At 45.4% G+C, this 23,148-nt stretch overlaps 1 pseudogene; it reads left to right on the top strand.

The window, feature by feature from the left end:
- Positions 1 to 23,148, top strand: part of LOC121552286 — a 154,086-nt pseudogene that overhangs the window by 46,695 nt on the left and 84,243 nt on the right.

Raw genomic sequence — 23,148 nt, 5'->3', positions numbered from 1 at the left:
ATTCAGCACTGTCAACACTTTGTTCAACACTTTTATAAGCCATAAAATGCTACAACCAGCACTGCAGCTGCAATGAATGAGTATAGCAAAGTGATCCAATAAGCTTGCGTTGTTATTATTAGCGGCTTGTCTTTTTTTAATATCGAGGAATATTTCACTTTCTCTGGTCATAGGAGTATCAATATGAATTGGTGCACGAGGCAGAAATAAGTTTTGCGATCAGCTGGAAGACTGTGTCCTCATTTCTCAGCGGAGGGAGGGAGAGAGAAGGGACAGTAAGTCGGGTGAGAGGCAGCCTCACCGCTGCTCCCTCCCTCATCTCAGACTGATCATCAGATGCAGGCCATCAGTCCAGTAAAAAATTATGCTCACTCAGCTGGTTCTCACAAGTAATACATCAAATGATCTATTACCAGTGCGATCATATACCAAAAATGTTGAAATGTAATTTCAAAATTTTCTGAGAAGAAAAGCATTAGCAGGGCAATTCAAACATAGCCAATATGCAGTGATAATGTACTGGGCCTATAGCCGACTGCACAAACTTCATCTGAGTGGTAGATCTCAGCTTGCATTTTGACTCAGAAAGTGATCTTGACTCAGAAAAGGTTGGTGACCGCTGATCTAAAGGCTTGATTCTGTCGACATACTTGAGGCACTGTTCGTTCAGATAGGAGAGAAAGGCCAGTGTCTGTTGCGCACAGTAACATCACCCACCTTGCAATCTGAGCGGAGGCAGTCAACATTTTGAAACTATTTAACCATATACGTAGTTGTTTAAAACCTAGATGTTTTTTTGGGCATGTCTTACTGTGTTCCGACCATAGGAATGTTAAAGGGATTCTTTTATAAACACTTCCTCATACGCTATTGAAACCAGTATTTCTCCTATGTTTTCAACTTTCTTTCATTGTCCAGCAGCCAAAGACACAATCATACTCATATTAACAACCCATGCTTGTTGTTGCATCTTTAGATCTTCCCTCTTTTTTTCAAAATTTCTGAAGGGTATTTTCATCTCTGTCATATGAAACCGCTTGCATTTGTGGTGCACTTTTGAGAAGGGTGTTTTCCGCTAATTACATTTCGGAACATTTGCGCTTATAGCCTACTGTGTGCGCATTGCTGCACTTATAATGTGAAGAAATAGCCTAATCATTTATCAACATTTGAAGCTAAACGTTCTGATCTGCCTCACTGATTTTGAAAACTTTTTTTGAGGCGAGTGGTTGTATTAATTTGGGATCTATCGCGTCCCACAACTGCCCCAGAGTATGTTTGGAATATTTATTTCTCACACAGAAGGACAAGCTGACCAATAGAATAGGTCAACTTTTCTACAATGGAGGATAGTAGATTAACATAGGCTAGTGCTTTTGCTGTTTGTTACTCATCTTGTTGGCTGACGAAAAGTAAATGTGGACAGTTCTTCTAACATCTTCAATATGCGCCTCGGAATTTGATAAGAAGGACGCGCGCAGTTGCATCCCCGATGTGTCTGTCTTTTCTTGTAGCCTACTTCGGAGCTGCGATGCCTGTAAGAAGGACCCGATCACATGACGGGCATTGGCTAATAAGAATTGATATATCTGAGAGAGCCATGTGAGTGAGAGGTGCTTCGAGGAGGTGCGATTGGCAGCCGGGAGAAGGGAATTATATATTATTATATTCAGCCCAAGGGCACAAAGGCAACTTTGGCCACAAAAGGCATGGATTTTTTTAGGGGTCATTACGACTACACAAGGGGGCATCGACTGGCATGGCCGTCAATGCCGCCATGAAATTCGAGGCATGCCCACCATGTCTTTATACTTTCCTGTGATTTCTGTCCCATCTCTCTCTTGTGCTGGGACCTGGGTGAGGTGACCTAGGCTGCATCTGAAATGTAACCCTCTTCCCTATATAGTGCTCTTCACTATGTGTGCACTATATAGGGAATAGGGTGCCGTTTTAGACGCAGACTAGGTCACCTCACCCAGTTCCCAGCGCTCCCCAAGCAGCAGGTGCACAACATTTTACATTTACATTTTAGTCATTTAGCAGACGCTCTTATCCAGAGCGACTTACAGTTAGTGAATACATATATTTTTTTTTATACTGGCCCCCCCGTGGGAATCAAACCCACAACCCTGGCGTTGCAAACGCCATGCTCTATCAACTGAGCTACATCCCTGCCGGCCATTCCCTCCCCTACCCCGGACGACGCTGGGCCAATTGTGCGCCCCCCATGAGTCTCCCGGTCGCGGCCGGCTGCGACAGAGCCTGGATTCGAACCAGGATCTCTAGTGGCACAGTTAGCACTGCGATGCAGTGCCTTAGACCACTGCGCCACTCAGGAGTTAAAGACACCAGTCACATATCACTCTCCCTAATGGGGACCGAGGAGAGAAGAAGCTAGCTGCCTTTATGCTTCATGCCGGTGTACACAGCTTGGCATTTTGTACAGCAGCCCAGTTATGTGGGAGGTGAGGCTCAGATGTTTATTCTGCTCTGTGCAATCTTATGCTAAGCAGGTGCATTTTTCCTCTTAGTAATTCAGTGTTACTGATTGAGCTGGTGGATTTTGTGTCTTTGTGCAGGGAACACATTAGCAGGCTTTTGAAGCAGCGGTACACTGCAGATGTGACAGTCCATCTAGCCCAGGGCTGGGCAAACTACGGCCCGAGGGGGGTCAAAACAAAATGTCCCCTCTGTTGAATTTCGAAATCCCGATGTGGCCCTCGAGCCAAAAAGTTTGCCCACCCCTGGTCTAGCCTGTGATAAAGGACGTTGTTGTTGTGTTAATGACGGCTGCTGGCTTTCTGTCTTAGAAAGAACCTGTGGCTGAACCATGGCTCAGCTAAGCTCAGAGTTTCATCCATAGAATCTTACTCACACAGAATCTGCCTCTGGGCAATTCCACGGTAACAGAATAACAATGAGACTCAGATTTTTCACTTTAAAATGTATGTCAAACAAAAACCAATGATTGCAAAGTTAAACAAACCATACAACTCTATGCACAAGGACTAGTTTTAACAATTTCCACAGAAAATGTTATAAAAGCACATTTATTTGAAGAACAGTGCAGATGCAAAGTTTTGAAACAGAATGACGGTTTGTGCTGTTTGTGTCGACATTCTGTTACCAAACTTTGCCCTTCTGCCACAAGGCTTCTCTTCTGCTAGTCACTTTAGCATAGACATACATCCCCACACACCTAGTACGTAACTGTTACTGCCTCAGTGTGCTGCACATACATAACTGCCTCAATGTGTTGTACTGCTCTCTCCTCGTCTGACCATGTGTTCTCGCATACCCCGAGAGAATCTGGTCAGCGGGGTGGTGGCACAGGAATCCTCATCTCTCCCAAGTGGACATTCTCTCTTTTTCCCCTGACCCATCTGTCTATCTCCTCATTTGAATTCCATGCTGTCACAGTCACTAGCCCATTCAAGCTTAACATCCTTGTCATTTATCGCCCTCCAGGTTCCCTTGGAGAGTTCATCAATGAGCTTGATGCCTTGATAAGTTCCTTTCCTGAGAATGGCTCACCCCTTACAGTTCTGGGTGACTTTAACCTCCCTACGTCTACCTTTGACTAATTTCTCTCTGCCTCCTTTGCACTCCTCTCCTCTTTTGACCTCACCCTCTCACCGTACCCCCTACTCACAAGGCAGGCAATACGCTTGACCTCATCTTTACTAGATGCTGTTCTTCTACTAATCTCACTGCAACTCCCCTCCATGTCTCCGACCACTACTTTGTATCCTTTTCTCTCTCGCTCTCCTCCAACACTACTCACTCTGCCCCTACTCAGATGGTAATGCGCCGCCGCAACCTTCGCTCTCTCTCTCCCGCTACTCTCTCCTCTTCCATCCTATCATCTCTTCCCTCTGCTCAATCCTTCTCCCTCCAATCTCCTGATTCTGCCTCCTCAACCCTCCTCTCCTCCCTTTCTGCATCCTTTGACTCTCTATGTCCCCTATCCTCCCGGCCGGCTCGGTCCTCCCCTCCTGCTCCGTGGCTTGACGACTCATTGCGAGCTCACAGAACAGGGCTCGGGCAGCCGAGCGGAAATGGAGGAAAACTAGACTCCCTGCGGACCTGTCATCTTTTCACTCCCTCCTCTCTACATTTTCTTCCTCTGTTTCTGCTGCTAAAGCCACTTTCTACCACTCTAAATTCCAAGCATCTGCCTCTAACCCTAGGAAGCTCTTTGCCACCTTCTCCTCCCCGCTGAATTCTCCTCCCCCTAACCCCCCCTCCTCCCTCTCTGTGGATGACTTCGTCAACCATTTTGAAAGGAAGGTTGACGACATCCGATCCTCGTTTGTTAAGTCAAATGACACTGCTGGTCCTTCTCACACTGCCCTACCCTATGCTTTGACTTCTTTCTCCCCTCTCTCTCCAGATGAAATCTTGTGACGGCCGGCCGCCCAACAACCTGCCCGCTTGACCCTATCCCCTCCTCTCTTCTCCAGACCATCTCCGGTGACCTTCTCCCTTACCTCACCTCGCTCATCAACTCATCCTTGACCGCTGGCTATGTCCCTTCCGTCTTCAAGAGAGCGAGAGTTGCACCCCTTCTCAAAAAACCTACACTCGATCCCTCCGATGTCAACGACTACAGACCAGTATCCCTTCTTTCTTTTCTCTTCAAAACTCTTGAGCGTGCCGTCTTTAGCCAACTCTCTTGCTATCTCTCTCAGAATGACCTTCTTGATCCAAACCAGTCAGGTTTCAAGACTGGTCATTCAACTGAGACTGCTCTTCTCTGTGTCACGGAGGCTCTCCGCACTGCTAAAGCTAACTCTCTCTCCTCTGCTCTTGTCCTTCTAGACCTGTCTGCTGCCTTTGATACTGTGAACCATCAGATCCTCCTCTCCACCCTCTCCGAGTTGGGCATCTCCGGCGCGGCTCACTCTTGGATTGCGTCCTACCTGACCGGTCGCTCCTACCAAGTGGCGTGGCGAGAATCTGTCTCCGCACCACGTGCTCTCACCACTGGTGTCCCCAAGGGCTCAATTCTAGGCCCTCTCCTATTCTCGCTATACACCAAGTCACTTGGCTCTGTCATACCCTCACATGGCCTCTCCTATCATTGCTACGCAGACGACACACAACTAATCTTCTCCTTTCCCCCTTCTGATAACCAGGTGGCGAATCGCATCTCTGCATGTCTGGCAGACATATCAGTGTGGATGACGGATCACCACCTCAAGCTGAACCTCGGCAAGACGGAGCTGCTCTTCCTCCCGGGGAAGGACTGCCCGTTCCATGATCTCGCCATCACGTTTGACAACTCCGTTGTGTCCTCCTCCCAGAGTGCAAAGAGCCTTGGCGTGACCCTGGACAACACCCTGTCGTTCTCCGCTAATATCAAGGCGGTGACCCGGTCCTGTAGGTTCATGCTCTACAACATTCGGCGAGTACGACCCTGCCTTACACAGGAAGCGGCACAGGTCCTAATCCAGGCACTTGTCATCTCCCGTCTGGATTACTACAACTCGCTGTTGGCTGGGCTCCCTGCCTGTGCCATTAAACGCCTACAACTCATCCAGAATGTCGCAGCCCGTCTGGTGTTCAACCTTCCCAAGTTCTCTCACGTCACCCCGCTCCTCCGCACACTCCACTGGCTTCCAGTTGAAGCTCGCATCTGCTACAAGACCATGGTGCTTGCCTACGGAGCTGTGAGGGGAACGGCACCTCCGTACCTTCAGGCTCTCATCAGTCCCTACACCCAAACGAGGGCATTGCGTTCATCCACCTCTGGCCTGCTGGCCCCCCTACCTCTGCGGAAGCAAAGTTCCCGCTCAGCCCAGTCAAAACTGTTCGCTGCTCTGGCACCCCAATGGTGGAACAAGCTCCCCCACGACGCCAGGACAGCAGAGTCACTCACCACCTTCCGGAGACACTTGAAACCCCACCTCTTTAAAATACCTGGGATAGGATAAAGTAATCATTCTACCCCCCCCTTACCCCACCCCAAAGAAAGAAAGAAAGAAAAAAAACATATTGTAAAGTGGTTATCCCACTGGCTATAAGGTGAATGCACCAATTTGTAAGTCGCTCTGGATAAGAGCGTCTGCTAAATGACGTAAATGTATGTACAGAGGTCAACTCACAGCTACACAACTGTATTCATCCCCCCCCCAGAGCAATTCACTCTGCTGAATTGTTGATAACAACTTTCTCCAATGTCAGTGAGAATAAAAGCTAGCTGTTTGCCCCGGAGTTCACCGTTGTAGTGTGTCATCATTTGAATAAGTGTTGTCTTGTATTTGTCTGCGTTTATACACTCACATTTGAGTAAATATTTGATGAGTAAAATCCCTTAACAGGACAAACTAGAGTGAAATCATGTCATAATAACGGGAAAGCAGTATTTCCCTTAATGTTCCTACGGTAATGTGTCAGAATGGTGGTGCGTACTGTATTATTAATATTCATACAAACTCTCTCTCGTTGTCTCTCTCTCTCTCTCGCTCTCTCTCCCGCCCCTGCACCACCTAGTTGCGTGACGTGACTGTAAACCCAGTCGTGTCAGTTGGGCCTCTCCCCAGCTCTGATGTACCTGATTCTCAACTCCACGCTGTTAAATAATGAATGTCTAAATCTATTTCTGCCGCCGCCTGCCATTTGCCGTTCCCCTCCCCGGTACTTCCTGGTCTGTGCCGCAGGCTGCCGTACGCACCCCTCAGGAGACGCAGCCGGCCCCTTTTGAGAGTGCTTAGTTACCCCCCGCTGTTGGACCGGCACTTTCCAGGATGCTCCTCTCATTGTCTGAGTGGGAAAGTTTTCACTTCAACACCTTGCTGTGGTCTCTGTCTGTCTCTGTCTGTCTGTGTCTGTCTCTGCCTCTCTGTGTGTGTCTCTCTCTCTCTCTCTCTCTCTCTCTCTCTCTCTCTCTCTCTCTCTCTCTCTCTCTCTCTCTCTCTCTCTCTCTCTCTCTCTCTCTCTCTCTCTCTCTCTCTCTCTCTCTCTCTCTCTCTCTCTCTCTCTCTCTCTCTCTCTCTCTCTCTCTCTCTCTCTCTCTCTCTCTCTCTCTGTGTCTAAAATGTCCTCACCACACCCTCTGAACACCCCTCTGTCTCTTGTTTCCACAGGAGATGATTATCGACAAGGTGAACGGCCAGCCCGTCCCGCACTACCTGATCTATGGCATCATTAAATTCAACGTGAGTAGTGCCGTGCCCGCTGTGCCTGGTCAGCCGAGAACGTGTTGCCTCTGATGTGTTGCCCCTGTCATTCCCTAGTCAATACGCCCAAGGTCAGCCAGTCCACCAGGTCCATTAGCACACTAAAGCTCCATCAGCAGCCCCTCTGACCCCTGTGTTGACCTCTCTCTGATCCCCTCTCTAGTCCTTGTGCTCCTGGTCTCAGACAGAATAGATTGTCAGACCAGGGCTGTGGCTGAGAGAGAGGGAGGTGGAGGGGTCTCTGGAGAGGAGAACAGGGTGAGATGGGGTAGTCGGTAGTGTATATCTCTATCTACATTGTTAGCCCTGCCTCTGTCCATGGTGGCAGCCAGTCTGTATGTCAGACTGATGAGTGCTGCCTGGGAGGAGAGGAGCGGAGCTCAATCTGCCTGCTCCCCAGACCCCTCCGCTCTCTGGTCAGCCGGTCAGCCAGTCAGCCAGACAGCAGGACTCAGTAAAACCTGACCATAAAGATTCAGGACACTGTCCAGGACACACGTGCTAACATCAGAGCAGCCAATCTGAAATTGCTAAACATGTTTTTGCAAAAAAGCCTCCCTTGACCACAATCCTGTTTTACATGTTTGTAGTCCTAAAACTTTCTGAATGTTTAACTGCATCCACAAACCACATGTTTGTTTTTCTATCTCACAAGTTCCGTTGTATGCACCAACTACTGAAGACACCCAGCTAAGGAGAATTGAGCTTGATGGTTTTCTTCTGAACTGAAACTAATTATTATCAATTTACTGCTAATTAGTTATTAGGAACAGGGTACAACTTGGGACCCACGTTGATTATGTATTCACTGGCTTCATCCACATCACTCATTTTCACTGAGCTGTGAGATTGTTGCGGTTTGTTTCAGGGGTGAAATGGCATATATTCTCTTTATAAGAGTCCGGGAAAACAAGGCGGTGGCAGAGGCTATTAACAGATAATATTCCTACTGATGCCTTAATGAACTCATAGCCGGTGCTGATGCCAATCGCAATGCTAGGCTAGCTAGGCATTTACCAGGCAGGCTCAGAGATGAATGAGCTTGCATTAAATAGTCTGCCAGCCAGCCAGCCAGTCTGCCAGCCAGCCAGCCAGCCTGCCAGCCAGCCAGCCAGTCTGCTAGCCAGCCAGCCAGCCAGCCTGCCAGCCAGCCAGCCAGTCAGTCAGCCAGCCAGCCAATCAGCCAGCCAGCCAGCCAGCCAATCAGCCAGCCAGCCAGCTAACCGCTGTTCTGTCTTATTAATAGAGATGATGATCTCCAGGAGGATGGATTGAGGCCATTGTGTGGAGTGTGTGTCGCCTCCTGTCGCCATCGATCAGTGGCTCACACAGGGGGGGAAGTAGAGGGCCTTGGTGAAGGCAGCGGTGGGTTCTAGGAGGGAGGCAGTGGAGGTGGCGGTACAGAGGTTAGCAGCACTGCATGGCTCCCCGAGCTGTCACTAAGCACTGCAGAGTTGATCCCCAGTACCCAGCCCATTATTGGCTTCCTTCATCATCCCAGTCAGACTGCCCAGCCCAGGCACCAGGCTCCACACTGAGAGGGTCACCCATCTACCTGCCTGCTGCCCTGAGGGAGGGAGGGCACAGTCACAACTTATTTTGTCAAGACACAATTGATCACCACTATTCGCTAATCACTTGTCTGCTTTGCTGCCAGAATAATTGCTCTTTCTTGGTCAGTTCATTATTGTAAAAGAGAACATGTTGTTGAAGACAAATGGGTTGTAATAATGATGTATCCATTTGGGCCTATGTGGCTGGACTCTTTGAAAGCATGAGGATACCAAGCTTAGGTTGTAGAACAGAGTCAATTGGCTACTGTTACAGTTTGTGTTTGATATGCATGGATTATTACTTCATGCTGCATTACTCTGTTACGGTACATTATGTCAACAGTCATCCTACACGATGCCACAATGCTGGCCCCTTTTGTATGACTAGGTGACTCTCGAAAACATGAAATAGCTTGACCCCAACCACCACCCGGAGACAAGGGGGGAGAAAATTATATTTTCTGCTGTTGCCAGGGGTTATGAAATAAGCATTTTTTGTTTTCCTGGAAAGGTCCTGTCGGTGTCTGCTCCAGAGTTAAACCCTGCCACTCACTGTCAGCCACCAACTGGGGGAGAATCCAAGAGCTGTGTCGTGATAAAGACACAATGTCACTGTAGATTTATCTCCATATTTAATCACCGTTTCTACTTAATTGATTTTATAATGGAGAGACATTGACTTGAAATTAAACAGTCAATGGCCAACTCATTTCTGCAGTTGACATTATGCACATACAGTGGGGAAAAAAAGTATTTAGTCAGCCACCAATTGTGCAAGTTCTCCCACTTAAAAAGATGAGAGGCCTGTAATTTTCATCATAGGTACACGTCAACTATGACAGACAAATTGAGGAAAAAAAATCCAGAAAATCACATTGTAGGATTTTTAATGAATTTATTTGCAAATTATGGTGGAAAATAAGTATTTGGTCACCTACAAACAAGCAAGATTTCTGGCTCTCACAGACCTGTAACTTCTTCTTTAAGAGGCTCCTCTGTCCTCCACTCGTTACCTGTATTAATGGCACCTGTTTGAACTTGTTATCAGTATAAAAGACACCTGTCCACAACCTCAAACAGTCACACTCCAAACTCCACTATGGCCAAGACCAAAGAGCTGTCAAAGGACACCAGAAACTAAATTGTAGACCTGCACCAGGCTGGGAAGACTGAATCTGCAATAGGTAAGCAGCTTGGTTTGAAGAAATCAACTGTGGGAGCAATTATTAGGAAATGGAAGACATACAAGACCACTGATAATCTCCCTCGATCTGGGGCTCCACGCAAGATCTCACCCCGTGGGGTCAAAATGATCACAAGAACGGTGAGCAAAAATCCCAGAACCACACGGGGGGACCTAGTGAATGACCTGCAGAGAGCTGGGACCAAAGTAACAAAGCCTACCATCAGTAACTCACTACGCCGCCAGGGACTCAAATCCTGCAGTGCCAGACGTGTCCCCCTGCTTAAGCCAGTACATGTCCAGGCCCGTCTGAAGTTTGCTAGAGTGCATTTGGATGATCCAGAAGAGGATTGGGAGAATGTCATATGGTCAGATGAAACCAAAATATAACTTTTTGGTAAAAACTCAACTCGTCGTGTTTGGAGGACAAAGAATGCTGAGTTGCATCCAAAGAACACCATACCTACTGTGAAGCATGGGGGTGGAAACATCATGCTTTGGGGCTGTTTTTTCTGCAAAGGGACCAGGACGACTGATCCGTGTAAAGGAAAGAATGAATGGGGCCATGTATCGTGAGATTTTGAGTGAAAACCTCCTTCCATCAGCAAGGGCATTGAAGATGAAACATGGCTGGGTCTTTCAGCATGACAATGATCCCAAACACCCCGCCCGGGCAACGAAGGAGTGGCTTCGTAAGAAGCATTTCAAGGTCCTGGAGTGGCCTAGCCAGTCTCCAGATCTCAACCCCATAGAAAATCTTTGGAGGGAGTTGAAAGTCTGTGTTGCCCAGCGACAGCCCCAAAACATCACTGCTCTAGAGGAGATCTGCATGGAGGAATGGGCCAAAATACCAGCAACAGTGTGTGAAAACCTTGTGAAGACTTACAGAAAACGTTTGACCTGTGTCATTGCCAACAAAGGGTATATAACAAAGTATTGAGAAACTTTTGTTATTGACCAAATACTTATTTTCCACCATAATTTGCAAATAAATTCATTAAAAATCCTACAATGTGATTTTCTGGATTTTTTTTTCTAATTTTGTCTGTCATAGTTGACGTGTACCTATGATGAAAATTACAGGCCTCTCTCATCTTTTTAAGTGGGAGAACTTGCACAATTGGTGGCTGACTAAATACTTTTTTTCCCCACTGTATGTCCCTCTAATGTTCCTATTGAGGTCAGGTGTGCCATTAGGTGTGGCAGAATAAAATGTTCGCATTGTATAAGGCATGGGTGTTTGCGTGTGTGTGAGTGAATGCTCAGAGGGATGCCGTTGCGTGGCAACCCGGTAGGCCTCATTACTCTGTCGTGCCTGCTGAGGTAACTGGTCTGCAGGCGTGTGAAGCCCTGCGTCCCCTCCAGTCCCTTCCGCCTCACCAGTCACCCGGTGGCTACAGTAAGTGGCATGGCAGATCTCCTCCTGGGAGATCTGTGTGTGTGTGGAGGGGGGCCTGTGTGTGTGTGGAGGGGGGCCTGTGTGTGTGGAGGGGGGCCTGTGTGTGTGTGCACTCCCCTGTAGTCACCTCAGAGAGTGAGAGCCTCACTTCTAGACTGCCTCTTCTCTGCTGCACACCAACCCACTGTCTCTCTGCTAGGGTCTGAGGTTCCACTATGGGGAATTCCAATGCAGGGAGTCTGGTCTTTGTTTGATGTCACTGGCCACTGCAGTCTCCCCATAGAGTTTATGAGAATACACAGCTGTAACAGTCCCCACTCCCCAGCGTTACTGCATAATTGGAAATCTACAAAGGCTTTTAGGGCGTGTAGATGCCTTTCTCTGACTGCTATAGCATTCTTCCAGTGCAGCTCCTGCCTTTTTAAAGTTCTTCAGAGCTGACAACAACAGTAACACACCATGGTGAGATCCCATGGGGAACCTATGCATTATGCTGCTAACGACAACAGGTCCTGACTCTCACACTATTTTCTTTATGTGTTTCATCCCAGATTAGCTCAGTGAGTAGCAAAGTTCCAAGTATAGACATGGCAGTCTGTTTGTTGTTGTTGTACCAAAATTACCATATTCCCCTTCCTCCATTTTGTTTTGGACAGCTTAATTTGTGGTGGTGCACTTCCCTGGCCTATATATAGATTCCTTCCTACATCCTCGGTTGAATTACCCCTTAAGAGCTCTTATATGATGCTCTGGATTGTGCTTTGCATAGTACTCTATTTCTGTATTGATGTACCCATTCCTGACATTATTAGCGTATTTCTGTCACGAGAATTTCAATCTCTAATTAAACCTAAGCTTGAATCATTACCAGCGGTTGTAAGGCTCTGGTTTTAATCATGAATAATTCAAGGTCCACAACCAGCAAGAATGATCTGTATGTTTAATCATGGAGAGCTCTCCCGCCAAAACACATAACCAGCCTTTATATATGCTTCACACAAAGGAACTTTGCTCCGCCCACCTTTAGGTGGCCTTTAACCAGTTTCTCAGTCCCCTTCATCCTGGAATGTTTGTCTCAGCAGTTTCTAACTCACCCCCTCTGTTAGTGGGTTTATAATGATAACCCTAACACAGTTCACACAGTCATCATCAGTATTGGGGTTAACAATTTTAGTCATAATCATAATTCCTCTATCAATTTCCTTGCTTCATTCTATGCAGCCTATCCAATTAATTCAGTATACTGAGACTATATTCGTTTTTCTTGGGGGGATTAATTGAATTAGGTTGTTTTCCATCTCGCTACATTTGTCATGCATTGATTGAATCTGTTCCTTGCATATTCTTTTGGCTTTTCTGACTGTACGAATAAAATGCCATGAAATGAATTATGATAATCGACTCCAATAGAGATTTGAATGTGCCTGGGTCAGGTGAATGTGCCCGGGTCAGGTGAATGCGCTTTTCAAACTTTCAAAGCAAGGCAGCAGGCATACTGTACTAGGCTACCTCTGGCAGCAGGCATACTGCACTAGGCTACCTCTGGCAGCAGGCATACTGCACTAGGCTACCTCTGGCAGCAGGCATACTGCACTAGGCTACATCTGGCAGCAGGCATACTGCACTAGGCTACATCTGGTATACTGCACTCTGAACTGTACCTGAGCAGAGAGTCTGAAGGGAGGACTGCACATGCCCAGAATAATTGTTTTTAATCACTTGTAGCTGTGTCACGTCCTTCTGGTTCTCTCCGCCTGATGACGCATCTGACAGATGGTGTAAAACTGGTTGGCTGTGATACCAGTTGTTGCTCCAGGAACATGAAGCTCTGCTTTAAGTTGCTGTGCATTGGATTACATTCTCAGTCAGTCCATGCAGTGACGTGGTGTGGTGTTATGAAACATGCAGAAATGGCATCAACTGATGCGCAGTCTAGCCAGACCATTAGATCTCACATAGAACTGAATAGGTCCTTCACAGCCTCCTCTCTCTGTCTCCCACAAGGATAATAGGGTTGGATTTAATTGGATTTGGTTACTTCAAAAGCTGTTTGTTTGTGTCTACTGGTTGTTGTTCTACCAATGACCTGTCAGTGTGGCCGAGGTCCCCTGATCAAGACTCTGACCCCTAAACCTGCTGTGGTTTAAACACATTCTAATTGTCTGCAGCCAGAATGTAATCTGAAAGTTTTCACTGGCTGCACATTGAGACAATTTAATTCAAAACTGATAAATCTTCTTAAAATAAATTAACTATACTCTCGCTTTTTGCTCACTGTGTGTTCACATAATCCCCAGTAAATGTATTTGCCCTCACAAAGCCTAACCAACATTGCTGAGCCTACCAGGCATAGGCGTCTTTAGAGGTTGTGGCTACATCCTAGATGGCACCCTATTTCCAAAATAGTGCTCTACTTTTGACAAGAGCCCTATGGGCCCTGGTTAAATGTTGTGCACTACATAGGGAATAGGGTGCCATTTGGGACACAGACAGGATGTTAAAGAGTTGGAGGTGAGCCATGTCACCGACGCTGCTGCTGAGGTAATATACAGCTGCTGTAGAGCATCACTCTCTAAAGTTGAATCAAACAGCCCTGTAATTAGCCCTCACAGCAGCACTCTTGATATGTGGGGTATTATTCCCTGAGCTGTTTCGTAGAAGTTTCAGTCGTTGATGGTCCTCAGTCCCTAGACAGTGATGTTCTCCTCAGCTATGATTCCTGCTAGCACCGAGAAGCCCTAAATGCAGTCAGTCCATCAGTTATTCATTTGGTTAGGTCAGTCTCCAAGCAGAAAAGTATTGAAATGACCCCAAAGTAGCCTATAGAGCACAGTCGGCTCCAAAAGCATACCATCTCTAACCCAACACACCACCATAAGGTCTCCCCATATCCCCCGCTTTACATTAAAGAATCATCCGCCCGTAAGGCTCTTTGATATCACACAATAAAGCTCTCAGAAGTGTAAAGGAAATATTCTTAATTGCCCCTGTGTTTTCCCAGCGTAAAAGTATTGAACTGACCCTAAACTAGACCACATTCAGCTCACATTAAATATGCAGTGTGTAGGACCAAATCCAACCCAGTACCATCAATGAATCCCTGCTTTACACGTAAGACCTTCATCCTCCTGTAATGCTCTTTGATAACACTCTTGAGGAGAGGCATGGCCTTTACACAACGGTGCAGAATACACATACAGTACTTTCTTTTGGTCACTTAGCAGACGCTCTTATCCAGAACGACTTACAGGACCAATTAGGTTTAAGTGCCTTGCTCAAGGGCACATCGACAGATTTTTCATCTAGTCAGCACAGGTATTCGACCCAGCAACCTTTCGCTTACTGGCACAACCTCTTAACCGCTAGGCTACCTGCCGCCCCTTGACTTATTCCACATTTTGTTGTGTTACAGCCTGAATTCAAAATGGATTAAATATTTTAAAAGATTTGCACCCATCTACAAATTCCCCATAATGAGAAAGTGAAAACATATTTTTAGTTGTTGACATTTTTGGAAATGTATTGAAAATGAAATACAAAAATATCTAATCTATTCACACCCATGAGTCAATACATGTTAGAATCACCTTTGGCAGCGACTACAGCTGTGTGTCTTTCTGGGTAAGTCACTAATAGCTTTGCACAGTTGGATTGTACAATATTTGCCCATTCTTTTTAAAATACTTCAAGCTCTGTCAAGTTTTTGTGTGTGTATTTTACCCCCTTTTCCTCCCCAATTTCGATCTTGTCTCATCGCTGCAACTCCCCAACGGGTTCGGGAGGCAAAGTTTGAGTCATGCGTCCTCCGAAACATGAACCGCCAACCCGCGCCTCTTAACATCTGCCCACGCTTAACCTGGAAGCCAGCCGCACCAATGTGTCAGAGGAAACACGACCGAGGTCAGCCTGCAGGCGCCTGGCCCACCACAAGGAGTCGCTAGAGCGCGATGAGCCAAGTAAAGCCCCCATGGCCAAACCTTCCCCTAACCCGGAAGACACTGAACCAATTGTGCGCCGCCCTATGAGCCTCCTGATCACGGCCGGATCGAACCCGGGTCTGTAGTGACTCCTCCAGCACTGCGATGCAGTGCCTTAGACCGCTGCACCACTCGGGAGGCCCAGACAACCATTTTCAAGTCTTGCCATAGATTTTCAAGCAGATTTAAGTCAAAATTGTAACTTGGTCACTATCGTTTTGGTAAGCAACTCCATTGTAGATTTGGGCCTTGTGTTTTAGGTTATTGTCCTGCTGAAAGGTGAATTTGTCTCCCAATGTCTGAAGGAAAACAGACTGAACCAGTTTTTCCTCTAGGATTTTGCCAGTGCTTAGCTCCATTCAGTTTCTTTTTTATCCTGAAAAATGCCCCAGTCCTTAACAATTTACAAGCATACACATAACATGATGCAACCACTTCTATCCTTGAAAATATGGAGAGTGGTACTCAGTAATGTGTTGTATTGGATTTGCCCCAAACATAACACTGTATTCAGGATAAAAAGTTAATTGTGTTTCCACATTTTTTGCAGTATTACTTTAGTGCCTTATTGCAAACAGGATACATGTTTTGGAATATTAGTAATCTGTACAGGCTTCCTTCTTTTCACTCTGTTATTAGGTTAGTATTGTGGAGTAACTACAATGTTGTTGATCCATCCTCAGTTTTCTGCTATCACAGCCATTAAACACTGTAACTGTTTTAAAGTTACCATTGGCCTCATGGTGAAATCCCTGAGCGGTTTCCTTCCTCTCCGGCAACTGAGTTAGGAAGGGCACCTGTATCTTTGTAGTAATAAGGCACCTCAGGGGTTTGATATATGACTAATATATCACAGCTAAGGGCTGTTTCAAGGCACTCCACGTTGCCCTTAGCCCTTGTATATTGGCCATATACCACAAACCCAGAGGTGCCTTATTGATATTATAAACTGGTTACCAACATAATTACAGCAGTAAAAAATAAATGTTTTGTCATACCCGTGGTATACGGTCTGATATACCACAGCTATCAGACAATCTGCCTTCAGGGCTCGAACGACCCAGTTTATAAAAAGGAATACATAGCTTGTGTAAAACGCAATTATAAACCCAATAGGAGTGCCTTCCAATTACTCCACTGCAATTTAAACTTGAAGCAGTCAGCCAGCCAGTCATGTCTTTCATTTTGCTTACCGGTGTGTTACTGCAGCCAGATCAGAAAATCCACAATCAGTGTCAATGCTGTTTGCATGTAGGCTATGCTACATCAAGGCCCTATGAGAAGTCAATAGAAAGTAGAATACTGTATGGCTGAGTCTATGATGATGAAGAACATGATGAGGATGAGGAGGATGACTAGGATGATGATAGTGAATGATGAAGATGGTGCATAGGCTGTGATGCAGTTCACACTCATCAGCCTGCCTGTCAGCACCTCCAGTGGTCCGCTCCTGCTAATGAGTCAATGGTGCTGGTGTTTTTAATGAAGCAGATCCAAGCAGACAAGATTGCCATCGGCAAGGGAAGGCTGCAATATGAATTATAATTTGTATTAGGATCCCCATTAGCTGACGCCATATTGTCACTGCAGCTCTCTGATATTATTAGTACTTCATTATTTCTTTATTCTCATTCTATTTCATTCACTTTAGGGAATATTATTTTCTGTGCTATTTTCTTGCTGCAGCGTTTTGTATTCCCTTTGCTGTATGTATAACTAAGCGTTGGAATTTGAATTTGAACTTGACTTCCCGGGGACATTACAATAACTCAGATAAGAGCCTTTATGAAGCCACTAAGATGTTGTGTTCGTTTTACTACTACGTTTCTTCAGTCTCAGCTACCTTCAGCTCCTTCCTTAGCAAGTTCAGGTCGTGTAGTCCATCCGTGTTTCTGTCCGTTTTCAGGGTCGTATTGATTAGGCACCAAACTGAAGAAAACGGACTGACCGTTTGGTGCCTAATGAATATGACCGTGGAGTGTGGCCCTTGTGAGCCCTGAGGTTTGGGAGACATATAATGTTACTGCGGTCCGTCTGAAGCTAACCTCTCTTTTTCTCAGTAACTGTGTGGAAAAACAGGAGTGGAGGACATTAGATGAGACCCGTTGGCATGGTGACCTCACTAAATGTTTTATTGAATAGACGCTCATTGCCTGTGGCTTCTAGCTGCCTTAGATTGCTCTTTATATTATGACCCTGGCTCTAGCTACCCCAGGAGAAATCAACAAGATTTCTCTCTCCCTCTCTCCCTTTACCCCTCCATCTCTCTCCCTTTACCCCTCCATCTCTCTCCCTTTCTCCTTTTACCCCTCCATCTCTCTCCCTTTACCCCTCCATCTCTCTCCCTCTCTCCCTTTACCCCTCCATCTCTCTCCCTCTCTCCCTTTACCCCTCTATCTCTCCCTCTCTCCATTTACCCCTCTATCTCTCTCCCTCTCTCCCTTTACCCCTCTATCTCTCCCTCTCTCCATTTACCCCTCTATCTCTCTCCCCCTCTCCCTCTCTCCCTTTACCCCTCTATCTCTCCCTCTCTCCCTTTACCCCTCTCTCTCTCCCTCTCTCCCTTTACCCCTCTCTCTCTCGCCGTCTTCTTTCTTTCTCTGTGCCTCTTTTTGCTCGCCCTCTTTCTCTCTATTCAGTTCATCAGTTCATGATTATTCAGACCTGTACACTGTTGTCATGGCACTGGATTGGCAGCTGGTCTCCTTGTCATATCTAGACAATCTATCAAGCGGAAGATAAGAAAGATTGGATTTCATTTGAAAATATCCAAATGTATTGGTATTCACTGAACTGTGGGGGAGATATTAGCCCTACTTTGATTGACATTGCATTAGTAAGTCAGGTTTTGCATCAGTTCCTTCTCAAATGAATTATGGGAACGCAAAGCCTTACACCGTTTGTTCGAAGAGGATTCATTTGTTTGTCTGTTTGTCTTTCAGGGTTAGCCAGTCGGTCAGTGTGATTTCAGTATTCGGCTGTTGTGTATAGAGAAAGAGATAATCTCCCCTCGGATGGAGAAGATGAAGACGGGACAGATTGACAAGACCAAGGAGCCCTTCAGTGTCAGGAACAAGCCATTCTTCAACATTCACGCAGCACGAAAGGTAACACACACACACACACACTGTGCCAGCTCATCCCAAGTCTGAGGTGGTGATGGTATGACATGCTACAAGTTCCTAGTTCGTTACTTACAGTGACTCATCTAAGGTCTAATCCAAACAACAGGATAGATAAACTTCCGATGACATTTCAGTCTCCGTTTTAATGTTTTCTCTCTTTGAAACAAATCTGTATTATTCATCTTGAAGTATTAATGCACTCTCATAAAGTGATAAATAGTACATTTGCTTCCCACGCTATTCTAATAATTCCAGTTTCCATTGCTTGTAGTGCTTTTAGTTACTGTATATTGACTGCCTATGTACCAAAGGGCTGTGTAGATGCCTCTATCACCATTCAAGGAAAAATAGGAATTATCAAAGCTTTGATCTGAAAATCAACCCCTTTAATCAGTGAGAATATTCATGGTACTCTAAATAATCAACAAAAAGAAAAATAGCTTTAAAAATGGCCTATTTTTCTATGGGAGTGTATTCCTGTAAAGTTCACTCCTTGTGGCTCCACTCTTTGCAATCTGATTGATTATTCACAGATCACAAAGATAATCTCGAAAAAGCCTTTTTAATACTAGATCTATAAATGAGCCGATAACTAGATTTCTCTAGTAATCAAATAACGACTAGATTCTTATCAGATTATGCTAGTAAATCTATAAATATTGAGGAGCCACATCTAGCCATATTTGTGTTTGTTAGAATGCAGCCCACAGTTTCTGAAAAGGCCAAGGACAAGTTTTTTTATTTTCCGAAAGCTATTAAACCTCCCCATCAAGGCCCTGCACCCATCGTAATGTCTCCGCCGAAGGGTATTGCACAATTAACTAGGTCTGCACTGCGCTGGATCAGTGGGAAACTAGTTCTGTATGTTCACATTAAATGCCTGATAACAGAGGAGAGGGGAGGGAAGGTTTCTGTCAGTCTTCACATTTCTCCCACCACTGTTCATCTGTTTCGTCTGGTCATGGTGGGAGCAGGGAACAGCCCCAGTCCCAGCTGCTATCACAGATCTCTTTGTGCTGGAGCCTGTTTTTGTCCTGTATGAAATGATAGCCATGAATGACTGGGTTACCCCCCTGGTAAACCCTGTTCTGACTTCCAACCCCTAATGTCTGAGGCCTTTATGACAGATCACAGATCGCCCACTCTCTTGTTCGCGGGATGTCGATGAAGATATTCCAGAAATGGACTCATTGGAATTATACCTGCTTCATTCACTGTGTCTTTGTTCGGCTGCTGAGGCCATCTGCTCCAGAGCCTCTATATACAGCCAAATCTCTGTTAGAGCCAACATGAAACGGGGGGGAATTGGAATCTGGTTTATTCATTCACAGTGGCGCAGCTCTCCACTTCATGGCATGTTTGCCGGAAATTCCTTTAATGATATTTCAATGAGAGGCCGAGGCTGTGTGATGGCTTTTGTCTGATGCTGTGCGGCTGGATTGTGTCCCGACTCCCGCCGCCCTCATGTTTCCAGCTCTGTTCATTTAATGTGCAATTTTCTCTTTAAATGAGACTATATAGGACTATATATTATTTTATTTTGTTTGTGAAATAGTTTTGCATTAACCGCAATAGCCTGTGTTCTGTTAGAATACAAAGGACTTATCGAGTCGCTCTGTTTTATTTGAGCATTTTGCCTCTTATTCAGTAAAGTGGATGTTGATGGGACTAGAAAATGGACTCCTAGGAGGCAAAAAAGCATTTGCTGAGTGGAAGATGAGGCTTTAGATTAGATTTGCCTTAGCATTGGTCTAAGTTAAGGGCCCATTAGCAGACTGGAGTATGGGAGAAGGTTCAGTTGGAGGCGATGGAGAGCCCTCTGGTCATTTGAAATGGCTGACAGTAGATGAGGAAAAGATCTGGACTTAATGAAGAGTGACACTGAATGCTCTTTCACACCAGCTAGATGTGCTCACTCACTGGTTTTAATTGAGCTGTGTGCTGAGGCCCCTAATAACCCCCACCCACGTATGCACACACACTCACGCACACACACACACAGCCGTCTCCAGTCACGTGCTCTGCATGTCAAGCGGCTCTTAAGCACACGACAGCATTGGGTCAAACTGCTCCAAATTGTCGAGTACTTAAGAGAGGAAATGGTTAGGAGTGGGATGTCATTCAACTTTGTTAGCCTCCACCTTACTCCATTTACTTAGCAGGTCTAGTCTTCAACTTTAATATAGCCTGTTTGAATGGATTTGTCTGAAATAGATTTTCCCAAAGCGGGAAACCATTGTCTGGTATATGGTCGGAGGTTCTTATGTGTATTCTAGGCTATGTCATCCTTTTCCAAAATGGGCCAACGTTCAGATTACTGTTAACAGCTCTTGAACTATTGAATTTATGGAGGAAATGGTGTTCTTCTGAAAAACATTCTAATACGGAGATGCCCTTTTTGGTTGAGAAGCCCTCCTGAATTAGCCTGGCTGACGCAACCTAAGTGACTCAGCGCAGGGAGAGCCGTGCAGGGGCGGCCTGTTCAATAGGGCGATATGGGCGACGCACTGCCAAACGGGAAAAGGAAGGGATTTTTTTTCTAATCAATTATATCACGGCAACAGTAGTTATCAGTGTTGTAATCTATACGTCTGATCTGCCACAGTGCCACACTGCCACTAAATGTCGAATCAGGCTAAAGTCGTGCTTCAAATGGCTCCACCCCCTTTTGGGGCGATTTCAGTCAGATTGAAAATCGCCCAGAACTTCTGTCATAGACTCCCATGTAAAATCTATTTTTTTCAAATTTCAGAGCCTTCAATACAATCTCAATGGGTGTCTGTGGGCTTGCACTTACGCGCTTTCGTCACATGAACGTAACTAAGAAAAGAGAGGGTAGCAGCGTCAATCAATTCACTACTACTATCAACATGGCTAGGCTTCAGTGCAACTCGATTGTGTCTTTGAAAGAATTTCCTTTTTGTCGGCGAACAAATGAAGATAAATTGGCAACGAAACAATTAGGACCTCCCAGACCAAATTTAATAATTCAACAGGTTTCTACTAAAGGGGGGAAGTCCTACACCCGAGGATTTTCCAAAAAATGGTACGAACAAAAAAATAACATTGCCACTCAACTGGATGAGGGATACAGGCTAGCTGTCCGCCGCCACAACGATGAGGTTAGTGTTGATAATCACAAGTTTACTGGAGAACTGAGACCAAGTAGAGACTTTGGACAGGGTGGATATGGTTATATTGCGATATTGTCAATACAGTATATCGTAAAGTATCACTATGTAACTCGATTTCTTTCACCCCAATCCCTCAAATTAACGGTAAATAACTGAATTGTTTGCCCCACATTTAGCTAAGATGATTAGCTAGCCAGCTAAAATGTTTTATTTAGTTAGCAGTCGCATCTACAATAGTTTACTGTCAATAACATGTCTCCAAAAATGACGTGGTGTCTCCAATTGTGTTGACATTTTACAATTGCGATGCGCATCCATGAGTATCCACTTTCTGTAGCTCAGCTGGTAGAGCACGGCGCTTGTAACGCCAAGGTAGTGGGTTCGATCCCCGGGACCACCCATACACAAAAATGTATGCACGCATGACTGTAAGTCGCTTTGGATAAAAGCGTCTGCTAAATGGCATATTATTATTATTATTATTATTATTCCAGCCTTGTGTAGGTCTCCAATTTTGTCCCTGACATCCTTGGAGAGCTCTTTGGTCTTGGCCATGGTGGAGAGTTTGGAATCTGATTGATTGATTGCTTCTGTGGACAGGTGTCTTTTATACAGGTAACAAGCTGAGATTAGGAGCACTCCCTGAGATCAGTCAATAAATGATTCTGGTATTGACTTATATGCTGCCCCTGTCTTCATGTTGTTGCTGGACATATCTTTTTAAAAATGTGTGTAGGTCACCTAAATCATCAGAAAAATTGCCCCTCCTGAGAATTTTTTCAGGAGCCGCCACTGGAGCCGTGACACACTGATCTGGAAAGGAGGCAGTTTGTTAATGCAATATTCACTCAAAAATTATGCAACGGTTTTGATTGGTTCTCTCTAGGGATGTAATGATTCACCGATGCGCATCGGTCCCCGATTCAAATGTTTAAAAGATACAAGTGCATCGATACGCAGACCCCAAACCGATCCAAATGTAGCATGCATTGGTCAGAAAATGTATTCAAACATTACGAATCGCTGGTTCACATTTACTTTTTATTGTTACTCATATTACATTTTTCCTTCTGAAAATACCTAATATTTTATGACAACTGATGCGTCCTCTCCTTCAGTGTCGAACTGCATGTACAGTAGCTTTCGAAAGTATTCACCCCCTTGGCATTTTTCCTATTTTGTTGCCTTACAAAAAGGAATTAAAATTGATTTTTTGGGGGTTTGTATCATTTGATTTACACAACATGCCTACCACTTTGAAAATGTAAAATATTTTTCCTTGTGAAACAAACAAGAAATAAGACAAAAAAAACAGAACTTGAGCGTGCATAACTATTCACCCCCCCCAAAGTCAATACTTTGTAGAACCACCTTTTGCAGCAATTACAGCTGCAAGTCTCTTGGGGTATGTCTCTATAAGCTTGGCACATCTAGCCACTGGGATTTCTGCCCATTCTTCAAGGCAAAACTGTTCCAGCTCCTTCAAGTTGTATGGGTTCCGCTGGTGTACAGCAATCTGTAAGTCATACCACAAATTCTCAATTGGATTGAGGTCTGGGCTTTGACTAGGCCATTCCAAGACATTTAAATGTTTCC

Source organism: Coregonus clupeaformis, chromosome 36 (genome assembly GCF_020615455.1).
Source record: "Coregonus clupeaformis isolate EN_2021a chromosome 36, ASM2061545v1, whole genome shotgun sequence".
Lineage (NCBI taxonomy): Eukaryota > Metazoa > Chordata > Actinopteri > Salmoniformes > Salmonidae > Coregonus > Coregonus clupeaformis.
This window is presented reverse-complemented; position numbering and strand designations above follow the sequence as displayed.